Source organism: Phaethon aethereus, assembly GCF_964289735.1.
Source record: "Phaethon aethereus genome assembly, chromosome: 6".
In the NCBI taxonomy this organism is placed as follows: domain Eukaryota; kingdom Metazoa; phylum Chordata; class Aves; order Phaethontiformes; family Phaethontidae; genus Phaethon; species Phaethon aethereus.
Genome location: NC_138580.1, coordinates 41,432,517 through 41,454,301, shown reverse-complemented (window position 1 = coordinate 41,454,301; position 21,785 = coordinate 41,432,517). Strand labels below are relative to the sequence as shown.

Sequence of the window (21,785 nt, the reverse complement as noted above, 5' to 3'; positions counted from 1 at the left end):
TAACGCTGATTAAACAGAAGTGGCTGCAAATGCAGCTGAGAATGAAAAACTGAGGAATATAATTTTCAGTATTTATTCAAGGCATACATACTGTGCTTTTCCAAAATGCTGTTGTATTAAACTAATTGGATTAAAAATGCACCTGTAGGAAGAGTATTGTAAAATAAGCATTTTAAGTGGGATTACAGTATACCATGCAAGGACATATCCCCTACAATCTCTTCAGTTTCTGCACTGAAAAATTCTCCCTGCAACCCCTGCTTGTATGCTGAGTATGGCCAACCTTTTGGGAATGTGTACTTTTTGTTATTAATCCCAATTATGGTAATGTCATTTGGACACGTACAAGCAATTCTCAGCAAATATTTGAGCAGGTCTGTAGTCAGCAGATAGATCCTATTCGTCAGGGGCTTGGAAGGGTGCTAGATGGGAGGCTCAGTGGCCTCCATCGGCGGTATTTCACATTACACTCGTGTGTCAAGAGATTTTGGAGTTCATTGGTGTTCTACTCTATAGACAGTCTTCGGTGAAGTGCAGGAGACCAGCATCACCTAGAAGTAGAAGCAAAAGAAGGTGGAGTAGGAAAAACTGCTCTCTTGGTGGGGAAACATTTAATAATTAAATTGAAATACAATGCGTATTCATACTGACAATGTTTCATTACTGTTTAAAAACATGCATTAGTCTGAAGTTGGTTTTGATTACAGACTACACTATTTCAAGCAGAAATGGCTCCTGAAGTTTGACCAGGGGGTAGCTTTTGTGTACCTGCTATTTAGATGGAGAACTCCTATCAGTAGAGGTGGCACCGAGTTAAATTGCTGGTATGAGTCTTTCTTGGCGGGCTCTACAGGTGCCAGATACTTGGACGTTTCTCCGAGGCAGTAGAAATTCCTGCTGGAGAAGAAAGCATCTCTTATTTTATGCGCTAACTGTGAATAAGACAGAGGGATGTGAAAAGGAACTTTTTGAACTGAAAACTTGAGTATGTCATGCTACTGTGCTTCTTGCAATGAGAAACCCCTTCCATCATGATACGTTTCTGTGACAAATGGTCAGGGAATAGAAAGAGAAATCTGTTCTCAGGAAGTCGAATGCAGCTTGTAGTATGCACCATATTGCTGTGGGAGAGCTATCTTACTATCTCATTAGAAGACTTTTCTTCTGAATCTTTTTGTCACTGTGTTTTCCAGTGTTTGTCCTCCTACTAGCCCGTAAGTCACATTGCTGCACTACCCCGTGCTACAATCAGGAGTAATCTCCAGTTACGTTAAACACCCTCTGACTTCTTTAAGCTGCGGCTGAGCAAAATACCTTTACTAGCTTCATGCACGTACTCTTCTATTACGTCTTTGGGACATCTTCAAAGCATGTAGTGACCAGGCCCTTTTGGTATCTGTTGTCAGTATTTTGTTTTATTCTGTGTGGGTTCTTACTCCATGTGCGTGGCAGCAATAATTTACAAGCGCTGCTGGCAAGGCGGTGCTTCTGGTGCAAGGCAGAAGTCTAAGCTCATACTTGCAGAGCAGTGCTTCAGTTGTGTTGGTTGAGCTTATTGGCAGATTTACCAAAAAAAAAAAAAAAAAAAGGTAAGTTATTCTTGGAACTCAAGTACAGTGGATTTTGTCTTCGCAGTTCACTGCTGCTTAGAAAAAAGGTAATTACAAAAAAAAGCAAATAGAAAAAAGAGAAGTCTTACTATTCGGATGTTGAAGTCGGTGGCTTGGCTATCCAGTATATTTTGTGGTGCCTGTGGGTTGTTCTTATCTACCCAGGGTCTCCCAAAAATCAAAAATACTATTTCCTAACTTAAAACAAACAAACAAAAAACCCAAACCAAAGCAAGTTAATTGGAGATTGGAAATGTTCTAGTTTTGAGAAAAAATGTAGTATCTTCCAATATTAGAGGGACATACGAAAGAGGGGAGGAAGAGCTGTTATCAGTCAAGTATGTTTGTGCGTGGTGGGGAGAGCATGGAATAAATGTGCGAAAAAATCAAGCGCGCTCGGAAGTGTAGAAAATGTGATGAACGACGAGTTTGTCATTCATCTCAAGTACGGGGTTTTTTCGTAGATGGGGTCTGTATTGCAGTTGTAGAACCAACATTGCTATGGTTGACGCATGTCGTCAAAGTGATGCTTTTGTACACTTGGTGACGGTTGGTAGAGGAGTCGGGTTTTTGTAAGGGCATGTCACGTCCCTCCCAGTTTCTTTCTAAACGCACATATGCACCTTGTGAAGTCACCTACGCTGGCGTGAAGAGTTGCTTATAATTCTGTATTACAGCCTTTCTGGGACCCAGATACCGACCCACACAGCTACCAGAGTTCAGTACAGTTTTTGGTCAAAAGAAGCCAAAAGTTGCAACCTGCTCCTGAATTCCTGTTCTTGGTGCCTGGATCCCGGAGAGTTTGGGGCAATAGGTAAAATTGTAAATGGCGTATTTCCTTCCAAGGAAACGCCTCACTCCTTCAGGGCTTTATCCTTAACTCAAAGCAATCTGGTTGAAGAGAGTTAATGTTCTTATTCTTTCTGTCCTTTCTAAATGTTAAAAATCACTTTTCACTGCAATGTTAAATACGGTTTTATGGTATATAGAGGTGTATAAAAGGTGTATAAAAGGTGTATAAAAGTGTTCTGACAAACCTTCTTGCTCCCAGCAGAAACCCAAAATGTAGGCAACGAAAAGCAGGCGCGTTTTTCAAATGTGGCTGCTAACTTCTTCCAAAATACTCTTAAGGTGAGTGAGATTCTGAGAAGGCCAGTTTCCCAGGGAGCTACAAACACTTTCTGCAGGCATAGGGGTATCATCATGCCTTAAATCCTGTGCTCGTAGCATCCTTTGAGGACGGCGAATACCGTAATTTCCCAAAAAGGAAAAAAATTGTGGAAGAACGGTAAGATTGCATGTGTAATGCCTTTCATGTTTTGGAGGGCGTTATAGGAGACTGCAGAGCTTCTTCACTTTTGCTTCGTTACATGTTACAATCTAATTTTAAAATGATTGGGTTTTAATGTGGCTGCTCTCTCTGCAGTCTCACTTGTACGCTACTCAAATACCTTCTCCTAATCAAATGGAGTCAGAAAATGTCTGGAATGGTATTAGCCCAAAGTTAAAATCCATAGAAAGTTCTGTACTTGTGAGAAAGAGGCGCTTAAACTAAAAATACTTAAGCTTTCTTCTGTAGCATTGCTAATACCACCCTTAAAGCAAACTTAGGGTGAACGGCTTACTCTGGAGTATCCGCTGTTCAAAAACATCTATTCTGAAAATGAAGACGTGTTCCTGGTAGCCTGAGTGAATATTTTGAAGCACGTGTTAGGCTGCCTGGTTTAGGGTGACATACTTTCTAGGATGGGGGGGTTTTTTGCAGCCTTTTGGGAAGATGACTTTGTTTTCCGCGGTCTTGCTAAATCTTTATCAGTAGGGCATATTCGCATAAAATAAAATAAAAAAAGCACAACAAGAAAAATAAAAGCAAGAAGCTCAGCTCAGCGGTGAGTGGGCTTGTCATGTATTAATTTTTCATTGCTGTGGAGAATTGTACATACATAATCACTTGATTGCAGTGGGAGTTAGCGAGCTCCTATGGTGTCATTTGCATAAATCTTGTTAAGTCAATGGCAGTTAATGAAGTACAAATGAGCCTGGAGAAGGTGACATGCAAATTGTGGGTGGCAGATGGGAGGTCTGGTTTTGGGATGGCAGCTGTGTGCTCTTTTTCTTTTTTTTATTTTGTTTCTCTCCTGCCCCCATCCCCTCCAGATTAGAGAGTAAATAAATACGTAAGAGCTGGCCTTGACTTTCCGCTTTCAGACCTTCTTCTGTTGCCATTTGCACTTCATCACAGATGCTCGTAATAGTCCAACTATATAACCTTGACTGTTCTTTTACCAAAAACTGGTCAAAATAAATTTTGACAGGTCGCCTGGACCCTTGGCTTTCCCTGGGAGGTGCTGCACCTCTTGTGCCCCTGGATTCCTGCATCGTTTAGGAATAGCGAACTTGTCTGGATTAAAAGTAAATGTTCTAGTGGCTAATGTTAGGCTGATGACATAGTGAAAAATTTGCCATCCATGACTTGCAAAGGTGAACTTCAGAACCCGTTCGCTTCTGTCAGTTTGCAAATGGCTGTATTAATGGAGAAAGTCGAACATCTTCTCGGGGCTTTACTTCCAGGTGATATTTCAAATGACCTTCTTTACCTACCAGCTTGGCGTATTTAAGTACATTAAAGTAATCTTAATGAAATTCGGTATTTTGTGTGGGATTTGGGTTTTTTTGTTTGTTTGTTTGTTTTTTACTCTGAACTAAAAATGGCAAATATTTTTTTTTTTAGGTCAGGCCTAAGATAAGGGCTTTGTCAGCAAATGGGGGTGGCGTTACGGATTTGCTTTTCATGAAGAAGAGTTTGGTTCTTAGATGCGCAAGTCATGGTTTTCCCTTATGAGGGGTGTGAACAAAACTGGAACTTCACAATGTACATCTGGATTTTATAAAAAATAGCATTAAACTTGGCAAAGAGAACTATTCTGAAAATGCATGCAGCAAAAGTCAAACTTGGTGTGAAAAAAGTCATTTTGGTGAAGTAGCGTCTGAAATACTTGAGGTGTGTTGCGACTTACGATGCCTTATCAGCAGGTTTTTTTAAGTAACTTTTAAATCAAGTTGTGTACTCCTGAGAATTTCCTCTTAACTTTTTTTTTTTTGTTTCAAGCCTGGCCATTGCATTGTCAATTTTCAGTCCTTTCCCAAGTGTCCAAGCTGTAGAAGAATGTAACTGAAGCAAAAACTTTCCTGTTCAGGGAAAAATCTGTGCTATTTTTAAGATGTACTGAAAACCAAAATAATGGATTTTTATTTAATTAAGGGTTTTTTGCTAGTGAGCTCTTTCAATGTGTTGTCTGCTGCTGCTCTGTGGAAAGAATCTCTGGGAAATTGGTAATTGCTGTATTTCTCAATGACTTTTTCCAGCCCGGTCTCACCTGGGCATGCCTCGCTTGGACTGCCAGCACCTGCACTGCAGCTCCTGGCCTGAGGACTTTAGGAAGTGCCTTTTCAAACGAAAGAGGAGGATTTCCATGTGGTTTATCTCAAACTTTGTTTTTATTAGACTTAGTTTTAGCGTTTGCTCTTGATACATGTCTGGGGAGAAGCTTTGCTAGTCAACTCCAGCATCATGCCTCTTCCAGCCCCCCAAACGGACGCGTTGCAGTGGCCGGCTGTGCTGCGGAGGGCAAGGAGGAGAGCTGCAAGGTGAGGCAGGACCTTCTAGTACCAACTCTTTTCCTTCCTTCCTTCAACACGTCCAAGCTTAGGCTGTCCTTCCCCTTAGGCATTTCTTCCCCTATTCCTGATCACTGAATTTCCACAGTTGTCTTTTTGTAACCTTTTAGCCCAAATAGATGGGTCTGTAACACATTATTCCCTATCAGTCTGCATTGCTCAACTTCAAAAAAGGGGCTTTTAAAGCTTAATTCGGATTTTAATGAACTTTGCCCCATGTTGTCTTTCTGATGTCCTGCTCTGTTCCGCTCAGCCTCCTCCTTCTCTTCAGTTCCTTGCAGGTGCAGCTGCTTGACTAGCGCTTTTCCTCCTCCTAACCTCCTTTTCCTTTGTTAGTTTTTAGCTCTAGCTGGGGTGTTTCTGCATGCAGTAACAGTTACGTGATTCTTGCGTGGAATAACACGCGATGCTGTGTTACCTTGGTCCTTCCCGTTGAGCCAGAAAGAACATCGTACCTGAAACCTACTTTTTCCCCCCCCTAAAATACCCAGGGCTGTCTGCGCAGCTGTTACAGCATTTCAGCAACTATGGTAGTGTCTTGGAAATAGGTTTTGAAAAGAGATCGTCTGCCACGTCTAGTCAGTCAAACCGATGTCCTTAGTCCTCCTCGCTAGCAGAAGAGCACTGTAATGCTTCAGGCGAGTGTCAGATCCGAGACCCACCACCATCACTAAACAACAAATGCTTTTTGCAGCAGGTTTCCTGAATGTAATGGTTTACTTTGAGGCTACCCAAAGAGAGACCAAATAAGCAACCATCTTAGCATCTCTTCTTGCTTAATTCATCTGACTTGACAGGGTGGAAAAAACAAACCACACACCCCCAACAAACAGTATAGCAAGAGGAGGATGGACACACGATGCTTCGGCTAGCGCGTTGACGGGCCCTGGGACCCATTGCTGAGCACTAGGGCTTGTCCTGGTGCTTCTCTCTTCTGCATGCGTACTAAATCAGCTTATATTACGAAGTAACAACGGCTAATACATCTAACGACCAAAAAAGGATGGCAGAAAACATCTGGAGGGCGCACGCAACTCTAGGATTTACTTGCCTTCGTTACACGTGCATCTTCTGTACGTAACGCACCTTTCTGCACGGGCGCTACCTGCCGAGCTCCTGCACCGAAGCTGCCGTTTCAGTGATGCGGGGACCCAAACCACTGTGGTGCTGCTTCTGCTCCATCTTCTACACCAAAGCATTCACCAAGGCTACTACCGCTTTGGTGTTTACTTATTGATGCTCACGTAGGCTTCTGGATTGTCACTTGCAAGGCAGTATTGGTGTCTCCAGAGAGTGGCTTTCCTGAACTCAGGAATTACGTGATTTGCAAGGAACTGGCAGATGACATAGTTTTATTTATTTCTATCTAGCGTGAGGTGTAATTTTCTCTGTCACATTTCTGTCTAATCACAGTCATCAGTATCCAGATCTGCTTGTACAAACACAAGGGTATGGTTTTTCGCCAAATACTCTTAGTGCTGAAATCTTCTGTGTAATTCCTCCGCAATTGTTTATAATCAGAACATACACATTTTGCTGTGTTTTTAATTAGCTGATTACTAGTTAGAAAATGTTTTGTACTCACTGTGGTTCTGTAAATTGTTAACTGGTAGCTACCAGTATAATTAAGTATTTCAGAGCACTTGGCTATGGTTGCATTGAACTGTGAAGAAATAATGTTATATAGCCAATCAAAAAGAGATACTTGTAAACTCATTTAAAGCGTCAGAGTGTGTTAGGACTATCATGGTGATGCTTATTGCAGGAGAAATTAAAGATACAGTTTTGTGCTAAGAGGCAATACAGAAATTAGTTCCTGAATTAGTTGTTAATTGATTTGGTAATTCCCTCGGGTCTGCATGCTCTTTTTTTCCTTTTTCGTTGTTGCATTCAGTTAACAGTGACTATTCCCAGTGCACTTGAAATATTTTTTCCAATTAGATCAAATGTGCCCTTACATCAGAGGAACGGCTACAGCTACGTGTACCTGCTTGGAATAACGTTTCATTTGGCTGCGAAAGCTGGTTTTGTGTGTTTTACTGTTGTCGGTTTTCAGATACCGTCCCAAGAAGAGCAGTAGTCCTAAGTATTTGGAAGAAGATGGCGTTAAAAAGTTGCTGCATTTAATGGCCGCTTTTTGCAGCTGCGGGAAGCTCGCTTTAATTTGTACCCTCTGACTCCGTACGGTGGAAGGGGACGAGAACGCCGCACGGCTCGGCGCGCCACTCTGAGGCAGCTGGCACACCCCACCAGCTCGGGGTTAAGGTTTCTGCCTTAACCTCTAACTTTCTACCTACCTGGCACAACCCGGCAACCTGCCCCAGGTCAAGGTTTCCACCTGCCGGTCCAGGGGAAGGGTTCCTTCTGGCCCTCGGCTGAAGCAGGCGGACCGGGGCAGCAACCTCGGCGTCCCTCAGGCTGGGGCAATCCTTCCTTCTTCCCTGGCCGTCGGTCAGCCTGTCCCACCGAGTTGTCTGCTTCCTCCTGCTTCCTCCTGCTTTCTGCCTTCACAGAATCACAGAATCACTAAGGTTGGAAAGGACCTTCAAGATCATCAAGTCCAACCATTAATCCAGTGCCACCATGTCCCCTAAACCATGTCCTGAAGCGCCACATCCACACGGTTTTTGAACACTTCCAGGGATGGCGACTCCACCACCTCCCTGGGCAGTCTGTTCCAATGCCTGACCACCCTCTCAGTGAAGAAATTTTTCCTAATATCCAATCTAAACCTCCCCTGGCGCAACTTGAGGCCATTTCCTCTCGTCCTATCGCTGGTTACTTGGGAGAAGAGACCAACACCCACCTCACCACAACCCCCTTTCCGGTAGTTGCAGAGAGCCATAAGGTCTCCCCTCAGCCTCCTCTTCTCCAGGCTGAACACCCCCAGTTCCCTCAGCCGCTCCTCATCAGACTTGTGCTCCAGACCCCTCCCCAGCTTCGTTGCCCTTCTCTGGACACGCTCCAGCACCTCAACATCCTTCTTGTAGTGAGGGGCCCAACACTGAACACAGTATTCAAGGTGCGGCCTCACCAGTGCCGAGTACAGGGGCACGATCACTTCCCTGCTCCTGCTGGCCACAATATTGCTGATACAGGCCAGGACACTGTTGGCCTTCTTGGCCACCTGGGCACACTGCCGGCTCATGTTCAGCCGGCTGTCAACCAGCACCCCCAGGTCCCTTTCTGCCGGGCAGCTCTCCAGCCACTCCTCCCCAAGCCTGTAGCGTTGCATGGGGTTGTTGTGGCCAAAGTGCAGGACCCAGCACTTGGCCTTATTAAACCTCATACAGTTGGCCTCTGCCCATCGATCCAGCCTGTCCCGATCCCTCTGCAGAGCCCTCCTGCCCTCCAGCAGATCAACACTCCCACCCAGCTTGGTGTCATCTGCACACTTACTGAGGGAGCACTTGATTCCCTCGTCCAGATCATCGATAAAGATATCGAACAAGACCGGCCCCAGAACTGAGCCCTGGGGAACACCGCTTGTGACCGGCCGCCAGCCGGATTTAACGCTGTTCACCACAACTCTCTGGGCTCGGCCATCCAGCCAGTTTTTTACCCAGCGAAGAGTAAACCCGTCCAAGCCACGAGCCGCCAGTTTCTCCAGGAGAATGCTGTGGGAGACGCTGTCAAAGGCTTTACTAAAGTCCAGGTAGACAACATCCACAGCCTTCCCCTCATCCACTAGGCGGGTCACCTGGTCATAGAAGGAGATCAGGTTGGTCAAGCACCGAGTCGTCTGCTTCCTCCTGCTTTCTGCCTTCTACTGGTTTGCCTTCCTCAGGTGCCTTAAGCACCTCAGAAAGCTGGAATTTGGGTCTTTGCCTTAGAAGGATTGAATTTCTGCGATGTTTCTTTTAATTGGTATTTGAGAGTCCCTAAAATACGAGTTTTCTGTCTCCCATGCTCTGAATTGTCCTTATTTTATCTCTTAGTACCTGCAAAAATTGTGCAGTGACAGTCCCAAGTGTGCTAAGACCAAGGTGAGCAGCCTACAGCTGTTCCACAGGTGTGTTTAAAGATATATAAATGAGATATTATTAGTAAACTTGTCAGATAAATTAACTTTCCAGAATTTTTTTGAGTGCCTATGACTGTGTCCTTAAGCTAATGGGAGCCTCTGGTCCTCATAACGGAACAAAGATGGTGGTTTCTTGATGAATCAACCAGTTTCATTTCAGGGTGACTTGCTTCATAACTCCTCTCAGCTCAAAAATTTGTCTTTGCCGTACAGTGCGTGTGATAGTAAGCATAATATTCTGGGTTTTACTGAATTTGAGTTAATAAAAAAATGTATTTTAATGTTTATTAGTGTCGATTTTGGCCGGGGGCACAGAATTTCAAAGCAATATTCCATTTGTCTGTAGGACACGACCTCCAAACTGAGCAAAAGGAGAACGCTGCCTGTTAGGGCAACGATGGAAGGTAATAGTATAAAACAACTTAAGGAAAAAATAGGAAAACTTTTTGTTTGATACCCACGTTTAATGCCATAAGAGCTCATAGATTGCTTTTGACTGCCGGTAAGAGGTGTTCAACTTTGGGTTTTGGGGGGTTTTTTGTTTGTTTTTTTGTTTTAATCCTATCCAAAAGTAACGCTCTTAACTGTTTCTTAAAAGACATAAGGAAAAACTTCTGGTTTTGGCTAGTAGCTATAATGATTTCCTAGGTGACACATCAGGTGTGATTATAGCTCTTGCACATCGTTAAGATTCAAAAGGAGATATTCCGGCTTTTGGTTGGAACAGAGTATTGATCAGGTTAAGCATCCTTTGAGAGACTGGGGAAAGAGAATGGAAATGGGGAGGAGGAGAGTACCAGAAGACCTATCAGCCCTTACAGAAATAGAGAGGCAGGAGCTTCTCTTTTATAAAAAATGAATTTTAAAAACAACAAAAAAACCCACCTGACTATGTATAAAAGGAGCAGATGTGTGTTTTAGGGTAAACCAGTCAAGGATCTGTTTTCCAGTGCTGTGTTCGTAAGAGAAGGGAAAGAGCATTTGTTTTTTCTGAGGCTCTACCATGAACTTCCCCATCTTTTGCGCAGTGCTTGATGCCAGCAGAGAACGGGTTCCCGCAACCTCCATGCTTTTGGTCCCTGTAACAGTGCAGTGAGTAGGACTGGAGCCTGCAGAAAGCAAGCCAAGCAGTCTCTCCTGTGGAGCTTTGGAGAATTTAATACACTTGGGGTGTTCTCGTTCTCCGCTGTGTGCCAGTGCATTGCTAATCCATGTATAGCGCGTGGTGAAGAGGCGTCGGATACTTTGGGAGAGAGGAGGGAATGATCAAAAGCAATGTAGATGTGAAAGAGAACATCAATGAAGCAAGCCATAATATGACTTTAAAAAAATTATTGGAATTTTCCCGTGCTGAAGCGGTGTAATATATCAAGGTGTCATCTCAATGTGACATGCAGAAGTTGACAGCAATGAGGTCACTAAGGCATCTTCACTGTTGCCCGTAGGCTAAGATCTGGCCCCTGGCCAAAAGCTTTCGACTCGTGGCGGTTGTGTCTAGATACTGCTTTAGTATCTAGAAAATGCTTACAAGAGGTATTCTTTTCATTTGAGCCATCTACATCTACTTAGATAATTTATATAAAAAAACCCCATCTACAGCATCACTTGGCTTATTGAGTGCATGATTTCATAAATAGAGAGTGAAAATAATTGACCTTTAGTTATTTTTAGTGGATGAGATCTGGAGGTGCCTTCATAGTGGTGATCTCTCATCAAGTGATAATGATTATAAAGAAAATGACTGCCAACTCCTCAGGACTGAGATGTGCTTTCAGAGCTGTGCGTGCTGCTCGTTGGTTTTCAGATTGTGGAAGCTCGTTCAAGGTATCGGCGCAAACCAAACACTCCTCTTGCAAAAATGCCTTTGTTTGGAGGGGCTGCTGTGTGTTGGAGGCGAGTCCCTGTGCATCTGGGCTAACTTTGGTGACTGGAGCTCTTCCTCTGAGGATGTGAGGAATTAGGCTGGAGAAGTGACATAACAAGATTAAGTAGAAGGCTTATGGCAGTTAGCAAGTGAGACTGCCTGCTAGACCTCGGTTGACACAATGATTATTAATATGTTGTAAAGATGTTTTGGGGATTCCACCATATTTGTATGGTTGCCAGCAAAATGTTGACAGTTGCATTGTGGTTAATAAATTCATTTAGATTTATAAGCATTGTTTACAGAACCTGTTCGCCTGCTGAAACTCTAACAGCATCTGTTCCTTCTTACTAATTAACTGCTAATTACGAATGAGCTTTGTGTGTTTGTCAGTATAACTGGCTCATGCATTTTGTAAGGAACATTAACAAATTGATTTACATAGTGGTAAAGCAATCAAAAGAGTAAACTGAACAGCACGCATTTAAAGCCCTTTAGCCTAATATTTTGAACAAGGCAAATTTGGGGCATTCTAAATAACTTCATAATTCTTTTGCTATCTTTTAATTGTCTGGTAATTGCGCAGATCCGAATCAGGGGTGTTGGTCCAACATCTCTTGTTTCTTGGTTTTGGAGGTTGTTTGGGGTTTTTTCTTAAAAAAAAAAAAAAAGGCACTGACATTGTCAGTATTTGACACTTGTGAGCAGGCATTTATCCACAACATAAGTAGTAACGGCAAATGAAATACAGTAAATGGCATGAAGAAGGAATATCATTCTTGGGGGAGGCAGTGGGGAGAAGAGGATCCCTGGTGACTATAACTGCTTTGTTATCAATACGCAAAATCCCAACTATGGAAGTCCTTGCACTTGCGTTGAAGTACTGTTTTCTCTAATCCTACTTGTATTCTCCAAAAACCTTCTGACTCCAGTAATTATCGACACATCTTTAGAGCAATCTCAGCAGACAGGCCAGATGTTGGCACTTAAATCTTTTGAATTTAAAGGGAATAATTCAGTAGTGCAGTTCTTCAAAAATAAAATAAAATCTTAGTTTATTTTGCAGGAGTTAAAACAAGGAGAAAATTCCTAGAACTGGATGTTGTGTTTATTATAAAGGATCCTTCGTGTTACGATAAATTGGAGATGAGTGATACGATCAGATGACATGGATATATTTTAGTTCCAGTTGTCCTAGAGCTGTAAAGCTTGAAATGAGCTTTGTAACTAGTATTAGGGAGAAGACTAATGCGAACACACAGCTGCAGGATTTATTTTTCCTGAGCAGCGTAATATAACTGTGAGGAATACACAGAGTGGTTTATTTAGACTAAAACTTGCCAGGAAAACTGGGTTGCATTTTGGAGAGAATTTCAAAGTAAGTGCATGAAGCAAACATAGCAGATGTAAAATATTTGGACTTTAGTAAAGCATTTTGATACTGCCTCGCTACATCTTAATTGAGAGTTTATCCAAATGCGTTTGGCCAAAAACTGTGATGTGGGTTGAAAACGGTCTGTAAGATCATAAACAAAAGCTAATGCCAGCCCATGGCTTGAGCTGGCTGGAAGGAGGACTGAGCTTTGTTCAGCACGAGGGCTGGTGCCATTCAGCAGTGCCGTTAATGATGGTGTTGGAAGCGCAAGCACACAAGTAGCGATCATGTTCGTTATCCCTAGGATAAAGCTGAAACACCGTGAGAGAGGGGGACACATCAGAAAGGGGACAAGGACTAGAGCTGGTGACTAAATGAAACGAGATTTGACTTGTAAAGATGCAAGTCACTTAATAGAAGCCAAGCCATCCTGCTCTGACCTGATAACTACGTGCTAGACTTAGCTTGCTCCTTCGTGTTTGCTACTCATAACAAATTCTTGACGAGGTACTGGGGGTCGTCTCTTGCCAGTGCCGTGTGACTGCTTCAAAAAGTGTATTTTCATCATTGTTTAAAATGACTGTGAGAACAAGGGCAATGTGATAGAATAAACTAGGCAGGAAGATGGGCGCTGAACTCGGGCTGCTAACCTGAGTTAAAACGCAACTGCTCAACTTTTGCCGGTTTAATCCAAGTTGGGAAGGTATGTGTGCCGATATCTCACCAAGACACTTCTCTAAGGACCCCAGCAACAGAAAGCGGTGCATGTGTTTAGAACAGATGCTTGCTGTTGCAGCCGCAGCTGTGTGGGGAAATCGGGCGGCTTTCCTTCCAAAACCCATTCTGCTTTTTCTCTTGTACTCTTGCCAAGATGGACCCAGAGGTCATAGGTTGGAAAAGACCTTTAAGACCATCAAGTCCAACCGTTAACCTGGGTGAGGCATGCCTGTGGGTTTGCCTTGAGTTTCTGTTTGAGAGGTGAATGCAAACGGTGGATATGGTGTGAGGATGAAAAGCCACTGGACGGCAGTGTAAAGATCCAACTTGAGCTTTGGGAATGACACACAGTTGGCGTTGGGTTAACAGTTGGAATTCATGATCTTAAAAGCTCTTTTCCAACCTCAGTGATTCTGTGAAGATGCACACAAGCTCGTTAAACACACGCAGATTGGACGAAGGGTTCAAGGCAGCGCTGGGGAGAGGATCCAACCTCTGCGGCTAAAGGTGTTTTCGACTGGCCATGATGGTGATCAGGGCATGTTGGCACTAGTGATGCGAGTTCCTGTATCAGATCGCTTCCTGTAAGATTAGAGAGCTAATTACAGTTGGTTTAGCAAAGGCACAACAGAGCAGTTGTAATTACATGTAGGAATCCACAGTGTGTTTGCCGGGAGAAGGAAGTGTTGCTGCTGTGCTCAGAGACGCACGTGCCCGGGTGTGGGGTGGCAAGGAGGAGATGCTTTCAGGCTCAGTGCTAAGGGAAAGCTTCTGGATGTCGGGGGCTATCAGACTGCATAATGTTCTGTATAAGGAAACAGCGTAAGCTTAGGAACTTGGAATTTTTTTTTAAAAAGGGGGTGGACTTTCTTTTTAAAGGGGGGGAAACTGTTGAGACTCAGATTCTGTAGGTAAGTCTGAGCACTGAGGACTTTTCTTTCCCCTTTAGAACTAATATGATTCTTTGTCACAAAAGAAAAATACCAAGACGTACCATTTGCAAAAGGGTTTATAGTACAGTATATCACCCTATTATGAATGACAGTATTTAAATGGTTGGGTAGAGAACTGGAGAACTGCTACAAATCAAGTACATAGATTAACATCTCATGTTCTCTTCTCGTGTGAATATTTCAAGGGGGAAAAACTAAGAAATCTTTGAGTGCGGGAGGTATTGGAAAGGAAAAATCAATTAAAATAGCAAAGAAAGTAGTTGAATTGTTTAGAAATTCTACTGTCTGAAAGCGAGCAATACATCGGAACAGCGGAGAATAGGGACTGTTTAAGAAGACAGGTATCACCACTTTAGGAACCAAAATTTTAGAAGCTGTTTCGTGGCCAAATGAAAAACAAAGAAAACTTTTCATGGGGAGAGAGCTGCACTGTAAATCCTAGACTAAAAGAAGAGTAAGCTTTGAGCAAACTGAGTGAAAACAAATTGTTCTCGGGATGCAGATTGAGTCAGGATAGAAATATGTGTGGTTGTGTGCTTTGTGTAAAACAAATACTCAAGTCTTGTTCTTAAAAATATATGTGTGTGTGTGTGTATTTTTGCGTGTGTGAGCCAAGTCTCCTGAAGTACATAGATTTTCAGATTTCCAGAGCCATGTCTGGTAGATGAGCTGCTCAAGCCCTTTCTGCTGCAGTAAGAGAGCATGTGCATCCATCCATTGCCGAAGTGTACTCAACGTTTTGAAGATTGACGTGTCGGTTCCATTTAAGCTAACGGCATGGCTAAGAACTTCTTCAGAGTACTTTATGAATTGACCCTTTGTACAGCAAATGCTGCTGTCAATTTGTATTTCATGGCCATACTGTATTTGTAGGTGAGAGATAATACATGCATGATCAATGTTGTTAGTGCTTTAATCTTGCAGCACGGTGATTTCTGCAAGTAATTCCTGATAATTTGAATTAAGTGTGACTTAATCCGTAAGTGACGCTTCTTATTGTCGATGTGATGTAGAGAAGCGGAAAGTTTCTCGCGTGTTTATGGAGCACGAAGATTGCAAGCTCCCTGCTCCTGCAGGCGAGGAGGCAGACAGAAGCAAGGGGCTTTAAAAGTAAGAGAAGACGGGAAAGAATGCCAGTGCGATGGATAACAGAAGAGGGGCAGAACTCAAATGGCAAATTGTGCAGCTGTGAGAAGCTAAAGCTGTATTAAACAGACAAGAGGAGGGAGGACAAATATTGAACAAAAACTATGAAGGAGATGGGAAGTGAGAATAAAAACCAGGTGACTTTTTTGGTAACATGAAAAATATTGAGTGTCTTTCAGAAGGTGGCTCACCAGTCCCTAGAGGTGTCCGGTTCTTAAGTTGCTGATCTCTTTAAGCAGGAAGCATGGTGAGTGACTGCCAGCCTGAAGCAACGCATCGGTGCCTCTGGTGCTGTGCTATTTCGGCACCTTGTCAATGCCTCTGAGCTGTTTCCAACTGAACAGTCTTAAGAGCTTTCGGTCTACAGATTCCAGTAGCCCGCGATGGAGTGGATGCATGCGTGCTGCCGGAGCGCCGATTTTTCCCCCTGTTGAAATCTGAAGGCGAGGTATCGTCGTTAGTCCTGAATAGTTCTGATGGCGGTAAAATAATTGCCTAAAATTGCTGGGAATCTGAGACTGTGGAGGATAAAGAGGGACTCTGGGCAGAGAGATGTTGACTCTCTTGAGTGTAGAACACTTGCATGGACTGGGGCTGACTCCCAGTGCCGGAGCAGTTCACAGAAATCCGAACGTGCTGGATTGAGTGAAGGCGTTCGGTGAGTTCGGTTATGCTAGAGAAAAGCTTCAGAGAGCAGGAGACCTTCCCCGTGTAACACGTACGTGTGCTTGGAGAATCCGTCTGTGAGAGAAGTCTCATTCCTGAATTCACAGCAGATACAGGCCTGTCTTAATTCAGGGATTGTAACTCCTAGAATAAGGTTTGGTTTAAGTTTTAATTCTTTTGCAGGAATGCTCTTTTGTGTAGGTAATTTCTTCTCCTGACTTTCTGAATGGTGCTGGTGTCCTGGTCCCAAAGCGCTCTTGTGCATCACTGGCGGCGGCGGCACAGAAGTTTTCCTCTTCTATAACACGGCAGCGTTTGGGTGCCTGGTTTGCTTTCCTTGGCTGTTGCCTCTCACCTTCTCCCACTCCAACAGAGACACGTTCATAAGGATAATTTTTTTAAATCTGGAATCCCAAAGACGATAATGCTGACCCAGGTAGTAGAAGACTCTTACTCCCAGATAAGGTGTACTTACTCACTCATTTCAAAAACATTTCGGTAAACGCTGCGTGAAGCAAAGCACGCTGCTTTCCTTAGCAGAGCTATTTTGTAAGATCCTGCAGTTACTTCCATGGTTTTGAATAACTTGGTGCCACAGGTGTTTGTATGCTTTGCATTACAGAAGAAGTAGCAGCGAGTGCATAATTTTATTAGAAATAGGATCTATTTGATGTAGAAATTCTTGGGTTTTCTCACAATGCGTCATCAGTGTCAGTAGGTAATTTTGCTGGCCATCGAATTCTGCTGTGTAGTTTTTCTTTTGTTGTTTACTTTTAGTTGTTCTAGGTTTTATGTGTAATGCCTTTTACAGTTGGAATTTAAAATTGATTTTTTTTTTAAAGATGAATGAGTGTCTCTAGGGTTTTCTATTAAAATAGATGTCAAACAAATTGCAATCCTTGAATCCCCAAATGAGAGAATAAACAAGATGTTCCACGAAGAGTGAAACCACGGAAGACAGAGTTTTTTGTGTGATGTTTCTCTCTAACCTGTTGATCTCAGCTCCCATGATCTCAGCCCTCTACACAGCATCTCCAGTCTTCCCACCAGCAATGGTCCCTAGACTCGCTGTCACTGTGGTCTGAAATTCCTGTTAAAAAAAAAAAAAAGGCACAAACTACTTTTTTTCACCTTGCCTTGTTTGGGCGGTAAGAAACAACATGAGCTGTGGCTGGTACCAAGCTGCAGGCAGGCTCCACGGCCCACCCTCCTAGCAGAATAGTCCAAGCTCTGAGTGCAGCCTTGCTTTAAGTTAGGGACTCTCAGTCTTACAGGCAAATGGGAAATGTCACAAAACTTGTCAGAACATCCCTTTGGTATCCCTGCCCCTCCATCAAACTTGGTTGCCGTTGAAGTTAAAAAAGACTGGAAAGGAGACTTCAGGTGTTGTCTCTTAGAAACCTGCTGAAAATGCAACTTGAAACACCACTTTCAAGTGCTTTTGGTTTGTGTACGACCGCTAGCGATTACGGCATGCTTGCCAAAATGAGGAAATCATCAGCTCTTTTAAAAATATGGGCTTTCTTTCTCCCTGGACCCTTTCCTTGCTAATGCCACAGGTTTTATTGCAACCTTAGCTCTGTCCCCTGTAGATGGAAATGCCGGTGCTGACCGTGCCGCTCTGTACCTCCAGGTTTGGGAGGATGGGCGTAGGAAATGGAACCGTTCATTACACTTGCTTTCTGTTTTCTGTAATTATCTCTCCGTAGTGTATCTATCCCTCATTAATGGAGACTGTGTCCAGTACTGTCTGTGAAGAGCTGCCACCATTAAACTAGTTGTTATAACAGTCGCAAATTAATGCGCGCCTGCCCTTTTTCTCGGGGTGTGTAAAGCATAATACATTAGTACATGCTACTCAGAGAGACGACGATTTAAATATTTTAGCTTTGCGATGTCTACTACTTATCTTGACCGGTTTCTAATGCCTTATTGGTAGTGGTGGCTATCTAACATTGCTGCACAATAAATGTGGCTTTTCCCCAGTTATCTAGTGTTGAGGCTCCTTGAGTTGGTTCCCTTTCAGCTGAAAGGTATCCCGGTGGTGGTGGTGTTCGCCAGAGCTCGAAGGAAAAATGACTTTGTTCTCTGCTATGTTAAATTGGCTGGTTAATTCTGGTGTTATTTACCCTGTAATTCATTAGTTTTACTCTACCATTGGCAGCTGACAGGCTGTAATTTCATGCCTTGCAATAAAAGATGTCTCATAATCTGCTTCATTTAGCAGCAAGAGAATTTAATGAAATTAACTGCAGTCCTAATTATGCCAGTGAATACTAAAGACTGCTATCAAGTTTCCTCAGAAAAGGACAAGGTCCACCTCATGAAGGATTTAGAATATAATTTCCTGGGAAAAGTTGCAAATGTCTCCTTCTATTGGCCAACATGGGCCAATTACAAGTGCTGATACGACTTTAATGAACTAGTTTGTTCTGAACATATCTCACAAGGAATAATAATTTTTTTATTTTTGAGCAAGTTTTTAGAGGTTTCTCTCCTTAGAATAGCTGATCTATGAGAATTTGTTATTTTGCTTCTGTTTCGAAGAATTTTTCCTCGTCTTTTGCTTTAGACGAGTGCCTTATGCCGAATGCTAGCAACTGAGGAGGCAGCTCACATGCTACAAGCAGCAGCTACGGAGTGAGGATAGTGGGGTTTGGAGATCTTCATCCCAGAGGATGCTAGACCATTTGTTTTCATATGCCGTAATCCATTGGAAGTTCATAGCTCAATTACACAAACACCACAATTGAAAAGAAATAAGAAAACTCACAAAGAAACATGGTGAAAGAGTGCTGACGATTCACGAAGGGAAAAGAAGAATTGATGCTGAGGAGCATTCCGAGGGTTGTGGAAACTTTGAGGCTGTTCTTCGCAATGTTATAAAAGGATTTCTTCCGAGGCATGCTTTTTTTTGTGCATATTCGTGACTTCTTATTGAAAAGGTCTGTTTCTATTTGCTGGCAGGGTTTTCTTGATTTTCATTCCAAAGTATTGGTTGATCTGTTTGCCAAATGTGTGCTAACTGCCTTCTGAGCGCTGCCACACTTAGACAACATGATGTGAAATGTAGCCACCACTTTATGGCTTAAATGATGTTAAATGTAGTTAATTGGAAAAACTTTTAACTGCGGAGAATTTCCCTATGAATAGCCTTCATAATAACCATCTCGCTATAAAACGCAAAATGCTTTGCTCACAAGGACAACTGTACTATAAAGGTGAAGTGTATTGATCAAATTACCTGAGATAATAAACTTCGGATGAATAACTCCTCTATTGATGAATGGGAGAAGTCTTCCTTGTTACCGAATACTGTTAGTGTGATGGGAAGGCATTTGAGAGAACAGTATTACAGACTGCGTGGTTGTATCAAGCATAGTTTATATTTTTAAGTTAAATTGCTGTGTGAAATTGTTGATGGAAAATGGCATTGGGTTTTTTTACTGTTTCTATTCCTGTTTCTTCCTTTTTAAGCTGCAATTTGTTCAAAGTACAATCATCTTCCTTCAGATAAAAAGTTATAGGACTATATAAAAGTGAATATATATGGGGAAAGAGACTTAAAATGGTCAGTATTTGCAACAACTTGCAAAACAATAAGGAGAGAGCAATGAACACGTTAGTGAGAAGTGAGGTCAGAACACAACTGGCTGTGGGGACTGGAGACGTGCGTACCAAAACGGGGAAGAGATTTCCCAGAAAGGAGGAAGAAACGTGGTGGGAAGGAACCTTAGAAGCAGATGTAATGTCTTATTTTTTGCTGCTCAGCGCGTGCTCATTCTTTCGCTTTCTGCTCAGTAGGGATTTCATGAGTTTGCTACAGTTCTGGGAAAGAAAAACAAGATAATGGGAGTGTCTTCCTTTTGTAACAGCTTGAGTTTCGGATTTGACCAGACATGTCAGCTACCTAGGTGCCTTCAGATACATAACTTGCAATAAACCTGATGCAGACCTTTTTTTTTCTTTTTTATTTTTTTTAATCTTTCAGTGTACAAACAGAAGACTCTGTATTTTTAGATCAATATGTAGTAATCACCTGTAGTTGGATTTATGGGTGAAAAAGTCAGTGAGAGCTGAAGAGAATGGGATGGCTTTTAATAACTCGTTAATGGAACATGTTGGAATGTCCTCAGAGGTGTTGGTCAAAGTGAGTAGACACTACAGAGTATTTGGGCATGCGTGTTCTTGAAATGTGCTATATGCCATCAAGTAAAAAAGGCTGGAAGTTAAAAAGATCAACAAGGAGCTCATAAACTGTAGTATTCATATGGCAAGCTTTAAAACTGTTGCCTGAAAAGAAAGATATACATATTTCAGGGGAGAGTACTTGACAGTAAAAGCGTGGCGTAAGCTTTTCAACTTAATGCAGAAGGGGAGCAAGGAAGCAATATGAAATACTAAAATAATAATTGCATTTAAAATTGGCTGTGGTGAGGGAAAGTATGGAATTGATATTCATAATAGACATGGAAGCTCAGTATGGAAAGAAGGGTCTATTATTGTTTGGCATTTTGTCTAAAAGGTAGCTAAAGTTGACTTGGCTACTAAATGTGATTGTGTTCAAGAATCTTTGTTCCGAATTTTTCAAAGGCTCTATCAAAGCAGACAGACAGCCTTTAGTTTTAGTTGAATTTGTCCACGTGATACGGACATTAGAGACAGAATTTGAATTCAAGTTTTTGAATTGTGGAGTGGAAGATTACATGTCTTGAGTTTGTGTAACAATAGATTGTATCTTCTTAGGAAAGTGTCCAAAGATTGAACTGAGCAAGCTAGTATATACCGACGGTCTCAGTCGGGTGTCAGCAGGACAAGCGAGGAAGGGAACCAGATGCAGGAATGAGTTTCAGAAAAACATTGCCACTTGTGAGGGTCATGGGAGTGAAATGAACCATTGGACTACATCATTCAAGTCCAAAAACATAAGTATTGGTAAAATAAATCCTTTTTAATAGGTAATGACCAAGACCATAATAACCAAGACAAAAATATTATCTTTAAATACTGTCATATAATCATGTCTTTGCAGTGAAGAGTTTGCATAATGTGTATCGGCTCATCTCATTATTTTATTTTGGTGTATACAAAGGATGAAAAATTGACCTAAAAAGACCATACGTCTTGAACGAACCAAAATGTCATATCATAAATATGTTTCAGAGGCATTTGAAATAGGACTTAGTGTAGAAACAGACACAAAGCTGGGTTCCTTCATTCTACATATCAGAAGAAATTCTTCGTTGCGGAAGTTCTGAAATGACGTGAAATATCATGTAAGTGCCATCACCTTCTTGTTTCATATCTATGTAGGTATGGATAGATACAAATATACACACACATATACACGTGAAACTCCCATATAAAAAAAAAAAATGTAAAAAACATTATCTTGTAGAAATGGAAGAGCTAGAGCAGAGGGCAACCAGAGTGAAACGGGGATTTGAGAATACCCATGTATTCAAAAGGTGAGAGCGAGGCGGGTCTGCAGTCTTTGGAAGGAGATTAAGAGGAGCCTTCTTTTAATGGCCAGGATTGATTCTGCAAGGCTGTTTGAGCTCGTGTCGAGCGCGACGCAAGGGGGCAAGAACTTAAGCTGGAGGAGAGGCCAAGCGCCACGGGAACGCGGGGGAAATCTGAAGAGCGATAAAACAGACATTTTTCATACGTTACATGCAAAATTCCATTTGGATTATTAGCAAGCGTTAGCTTGGCTTAGGGTTTTTAGAGTTCATGCCTTCATGCAATTCAT

General features: G+C 42.4%; 1 protein-coding gene across 3 annotated transcripts in view; it reads left to right on the top strand.

Annotated features, from left to right (window-relative positions):
• Positions 1-21,785, top strand: part of AGAP1 (ArfGAP with GTPase domain, ankyrin repeat and PH domain 1) — a gene marked incomplete at its 3' end in the record, with an annotated part of 386,349 nt that overhangs the window by 201,996 nt on the left and 162,568 nt on the right. The window lies entirely within an intron of this gene.